The following is a 5,615-nucleotide window of genomic DNA, read 5'->3' on the forward strand; positions in this document are numbered from 1 at the left end:
GCTGGTTTCTCGTGGCGCATTGGTGGAATCTTCTCTAAACTTGTTCATTGACACATCATCTACATGTTATGTACCTTTGTTTGCAGTAACCAAGCAGGGCGAGACGCCTTTTAAAATTAAAAAACTTTAGCAAGCTTTTTGTCAAAGGCCTAACTTGTCAAAAGTGTTGATTGTGCAGACATCTGGACTTCCTTGAGAAAATCACACTTTTTGCATCTGAAAGGTTCAACAGAAAGCAAGTACTACGTAAAAAAAGAATTCATACTGAGGTTTATTGCCTATTATGGAAGCCTCCCAATGTGAATAGTATTTCAGACTTAGGGGTGTGCGAATAGCGAATTTTAGAATCAAATCGAATACAAATCGAGTAGTGATGACACCGAATTGAATAGGAATATGAATCGAATGCTATTTGAATAGTTTTCTAATAGTAAGCCAACCATGTTCAAAGCAGCTCTAGAATTTCATAACATTTATTTACAACAAATATCCATTAACTTTAACAAAGGAACATTACGATTAGTTTTAACCGATGAAAACTATTACAATTATGTAAACTGAGGTAAGTTTGCATGCATTAGCGATAAGAGCATTCGGGATATTTTGTAATTATCCATTGAAATACAGCAGTGACTACAGTATGCAAGGTGGCTCTTGGCACCAGCCTTTAAATTAAACTGAGGCATAAGAATTAAGCAATGTTGAACCAAACACTGCACATGCAGCTAAACATTTAATGAAACAGATATGTCAGTTATCACATCATGGGCCTTAGTACCAAAGGCAGGTAAATATCATTGTTGAAAACTTCATCTGCAAGAAAATTTACATCAACATAACACTTGTGTCCATTGTTAGTCTTGTGAATGTGTAGAAAAATTGCACTTCTTTATCCGAATGCAGCTGTAATCCCCACCATCCCATGACCAACCCTATGGGGAGGGATATATAGTGGATTGACGACACATTCGCTCTGGCGACACTGCTGTTTTAAGAAAGAACATGTCAATCCGGTGATCAATATAGCGTCCATAGTCTCTCAAAAGCTGGGGCTACATGCATCTCACTAGTTTAATTGTTAAAACAAGTAAAAATGACCCCTCGCTGTTCCAACTTTTCATTGCTTCGGGCTTTTCTCATCTGTACTAGTTATTCAAAAAATATTCGAAACATATTCCATATGTTGAGGCGTTTATTTGACGGTAGTTGGCGACGATATGCGATGGCGACAGTCAAGGCAAAACACGGACTCGGAGCGCGAAGAGCCAAAGAGGATGACCCACTAGCGCAACCCACTACTCATCTCAAAGGCTTCGCTACAATTATCCCGGGTACGAAAAGGGAGCCGTCCGGCCACCTAACAGCTTGTCAATATGAGTGGGTCATAGTAGGCCTTGAAGCGCTCCACGTTGACGATGTCGCGCCCTCGACGGCGCATGTTCGAAGACGGTTCGATGGGTTTTATCACGTAGTTGACCGGGGATGTGCGCTCGACGACCCGGTAGGGGCGTTCGTATTTCGGCAGAAGTTTTGAAGAGAGGCCACTTGCAGTGGTAGGGACCGAGAGCCATACGAGCGCTCCAGGGAGGAACGTGGACTCAGAAGTGGTGGTTCCACAGCGAATGCTCTTCTGCCGCTCTTGTTCCTGTGTTCTAAAAGTCTTGGCAAGCTCGCGACACTCTTCCGCAAGCCTGGCTGTGTCAGATATCGGCGCACACTCAGTTGAATCCGGCTTGTATGGGAGTATCGTGTCGATGGTGTGCGACGGGTGCCTTCCGTGTAAGAAGAAGGGTGAATAACCAGTTGTTCGAGGGGCGGTATTATAGGCGTAGGTGACAAAGGGCAGAATGGCATCCCAATTTGTGTGAACGGCAGCGACGTACATTGAGAGCATGTCGCCGAGCGTGCGGTTAAAGCGTTCGGTTAGGCCATTCGTCTGCGGGTAATAGTAGTTTTGTGGTGAACAGCATGGCACTCTTTGAGAATGGTTGCGTACGACTTCCAAAAAGAAGACACGGCCTCTATCGCTGAGAAGCTCCTGGGGTGGACCGTGACGCAGCATGAATCGGTGTAGCAGGAAGGAGGCAACATCGCGCGCTGTAGCCGCTGGGAAGGCGGCGGCTTCGGCGTATCGCGTTAGATGGTAAACAGCGACGATGGCCCAGCGGTTACCAGCCGATGTCAGGGAAGTGGTCCGTACAAGTCGATGCCCACGCGCCCGAACGGACAGTTAGGGCAAGGTAACGGTTGTAGACCGGCGGGTGACACATGCGTTGAAGGTTTTCGGCGTCGGCAATCGAGGCAGGAGCGAACGAACTTCTGCACGTAGCGGTACATCCCTCGCCAGAAGTATCGTTGTCGAATGCGGTGGTAAGTTTTGGATACCCCAGAGTGCGCGCATTGTGGATCAGAGTGGAAGGACTCGCATATTTCAGAACGCAGACTGCGGGGTATCACAAGTAGCCACTGGCGGCCGTCGGCGTTGTAATTGCGTCGGTGCAGTAGGTCGTCACGAATGACGAAATGGTGTACTTGACGCAACGCGCGAGTGGTTGGTGTTGCCGACAGATCAGTGAGCAAGTCTATCAGCGAGGCGATCCATTTATCCTTGCGCTGCTCGGTAGCGATGGTGTGAACATCGATAGAAGAAACGGCTATGTGAGATACTGAGCAGGAGGCATTGTCGTCAGGCAAGGGGGAGCGCGAGAGGGTGTCGGCGTCAGCATGCTGGCGTCCGTTGCGGTACAGCACGCGGATGTCGTAGTCTTGTAGGCGAAGTGCCCAGCGGGCGAGACGGCCCGAGGGATCCTTCAATGACGACAGCCAGCATAGTGCGTAGTGATCGGTGACGACATGGCGACCATACAAATAAGGTCGGAATTTTGTAAGGGCCCATATGATCGCCAGGCATTCCTTTTCGGTGAAGGTGTAATTGGTCTCGGCTTTAATAAGCGTACGACTTGCATATGCCACGACATATTCAGGGAACCCTGGTTTGCGCTGCGCAAGGACAGCGCCAAGGTCAACACCGCTAGCGTCCGTCTGTACCTCTGTAGGGGCCGTATCCCTATTGAAAATTCATCCACCATGAGGAATGGTGGATTCCACCATCCTGATGATGATGATGATGATAACTGTGGCCTTGCCCTTTGTAACGGGCGATCAACGAGCATATACAGCCCGGATCTGACCTTTAAAAGGAAAAATATCTATTCGTCTGCACTTTCGGGAGGAGCTGGCGGATTTCTGGTGCGCCACCAGTGCTCCAGCCGTCGTTTCGTCAATTCCACCTCTTTCCAGTTAGGGGGCGCACCCTGTTCGTGGAATCCCAGCGCCGTCGCCAAGGCATTGGGGCAACTGGGGTTCGTCTGCTCGAGCGGAGGCCCGGGCTGCAGGCCAGTGCATTCGAGCACAACGTGTTTAATGGTTTCCTCGGCCGCGCTGCAGCGGTGGCAGGTCGTCGACGTGCTCGGTGTGTATTTGGCCTGCAGGGTGCGAGTACGAAGGACACCTCCACGGGCCTCGGAGAGGAGACTGCTTCCCCTGGAATTGTCGAAGAACCGTTCTGGTTCAATGGCTTGTTTGTTTGCTCGGTATACTGAAAGCGCCGACTTTGTCTGAGCCGAAGTCCTCCATCTTTCCAGTTCAGCGGCTCTGACGCGCTCCCTCACTTTGTGCCTTTGGCCAGCTTGTGGGGCGGTCGTGAGCTGGATGGTTTCGACGCCAAACCGTTCGGAAAGGATTTTTGTTCGAGTTGCCCACTTGGTGTTATGGGATCGTAGGTAGATGTACTTGTACATCTGCCGGGCCCACCGGTCATCGGACATCCCGCTTAATCTCCGTTCGAAGGAGATTTTTGCCACGGCCTCTCGCGCTTCAAAGGAGGACCAGCCAACATCGCCCTGTACGGCTTCATTTGGCATGCTTCTCTGTGTGCCGAGAGCCATGCGGCCGACCTCCCTCTGCCGGGTCTCCAGCGCCTGCCTTGTGCCGGACGATAGGCACAGCACCGCATTTCCGAACGTTAGGCCTGGCACTGCCACTCCTTTCCATAGCGCTCTGCACACCTCGAAACGGTTGAAAGACCACAGTGCCCTAGAGCCGAGAAAGGATCGTCGGGTCTTCGCCTTGGCTGCTAGATCTATCTCGTAGCTCTGCAGGTAGTTAGGGGCAGATGTGATCGATATCCCCAGATACTTGTACTCATTGGTCCAAGCTAGGGGTTTTCCTTGGATGGAGAGTTCTGGAGTCTCAGGGGGGGCCGCTGGTCCATAGGTCATCACCGCTGACTTTCTGACACTGAAAGTGAAGCCTAGCTTTGTGCCCTCCTCGCCGCATATGTTCAGGAGATCCTGCAGCTCATCAGGGTTGTTCGCCATGAGGACAATATCGTCGGCGTAAAACAGCGCCGGGATGCGTCGTAAGTTAGTGATACCGTCCTCCATGTAGCTCACGTCAAAGCCAAGCCCACTTTCTGTCAGACGCTGCTCTAAACCTGCAACATAGAGCATGAAAAGCAGCGGTGACATGGGACAACCTTGTCGCAGGCCCCTAGTCACTTTGATGGGGTGCGAATTCTTCTGACCCCACTGTACAACTGCCTGGGTGTCGGTGTAGAGGGCCTTAAGCAGTGCCACCACTTCCTCTGCCGCACCTAGTTGTGACAGTGTCGACCACAAATTAGTCTGCTCTACGGTATCGTATGCCTGTGAAATGTCCAGAAAAGCCAGACAGACCGTACGGGATTCCTTTAGAGCGACTTCCATTGCCTGTGTGACAACGAAAAGATTGTCTTCCAGGCATCTGCCAGGCCGGAAACCGTTTTGTAGTTCCCCTAGGACCTTAGCCTCGGCCCACCGTTGTAGCCTTGCTCGCACGATATGGGCAAACAGTCTGTACATGGCCGAAGTTATTGTGATGGGTCGATAGCTGTCAGGGAGAGACTTGTCAACCCCCTTCTTAAGGATGAGCCTTATGCGGGCGTACCTCCATTCCCTCGGAATGTTGCCAGACTGGATGACATAGTTGAAGGCGTCTCGCAAGTGCTCTCGAGTCTTCTTCCCAATTCGTTTCAGTAGCAAAGGCGGAACACCATCCAGCCCAGCCGCAGATGCACCAGACAGTCGCCTGAGGGCTCGGTCAAGCTCTCGCTCAGTGATACCATCGCACTGTGCCAGGTCAGGAGATTGAGGCCTCTCATCCAAGCCAACACTGAGCTCAGCTTGGCAACCCTGTCCACCATTATGGTGGACAGGGTTGCCAGGTACTCGGAGAGCTACCCGCCAAATTTCCGCCCGTTAATAGCCCAAAAGTAGCCAAACGTAATTAATAAAAAATAGGCCAAAATAGCCAAAGAGAGCAAATATAGAAAAAGGTTTCTATTTATTATAATTTATACACAGAGAGTTTATACATGTCTCCAATTGTGCTGCTGCTTGCAAGATCGCGTGTGTGGTGCAGGTAGCAGAAATAGAAAGGAAATGTCACTTTATTTGCTAGAATTTCTGTTTTCTTGTTGCTCTTTATTAATTTGTTTTCTTTGAAGTGACGACACAATGTGAGGATTGTAGTCAAAGGAATGAAGAACCCCATGGAGGAGAACCCCATGGAGGAGT

The sequence above is a fragment of the Rhipicephalus sanguineus genome, chromosome 5 (genome assembly GCF_013339695.2).
Source record: "Rhipicephalus sanguineus isolate Rsan-2018 chromosome 5, BIME_Rsan_1.4, whole genome shotgun sequence".
In the NCBI taxonomy this organism is placed as follows: domain Eukaryota; kingdom Metazoa; phylum Arthropoda; class Arachnida; order Ixodida; family Ixodidae; genus Rhipicephalus; species Rhipicephalus sanguineus.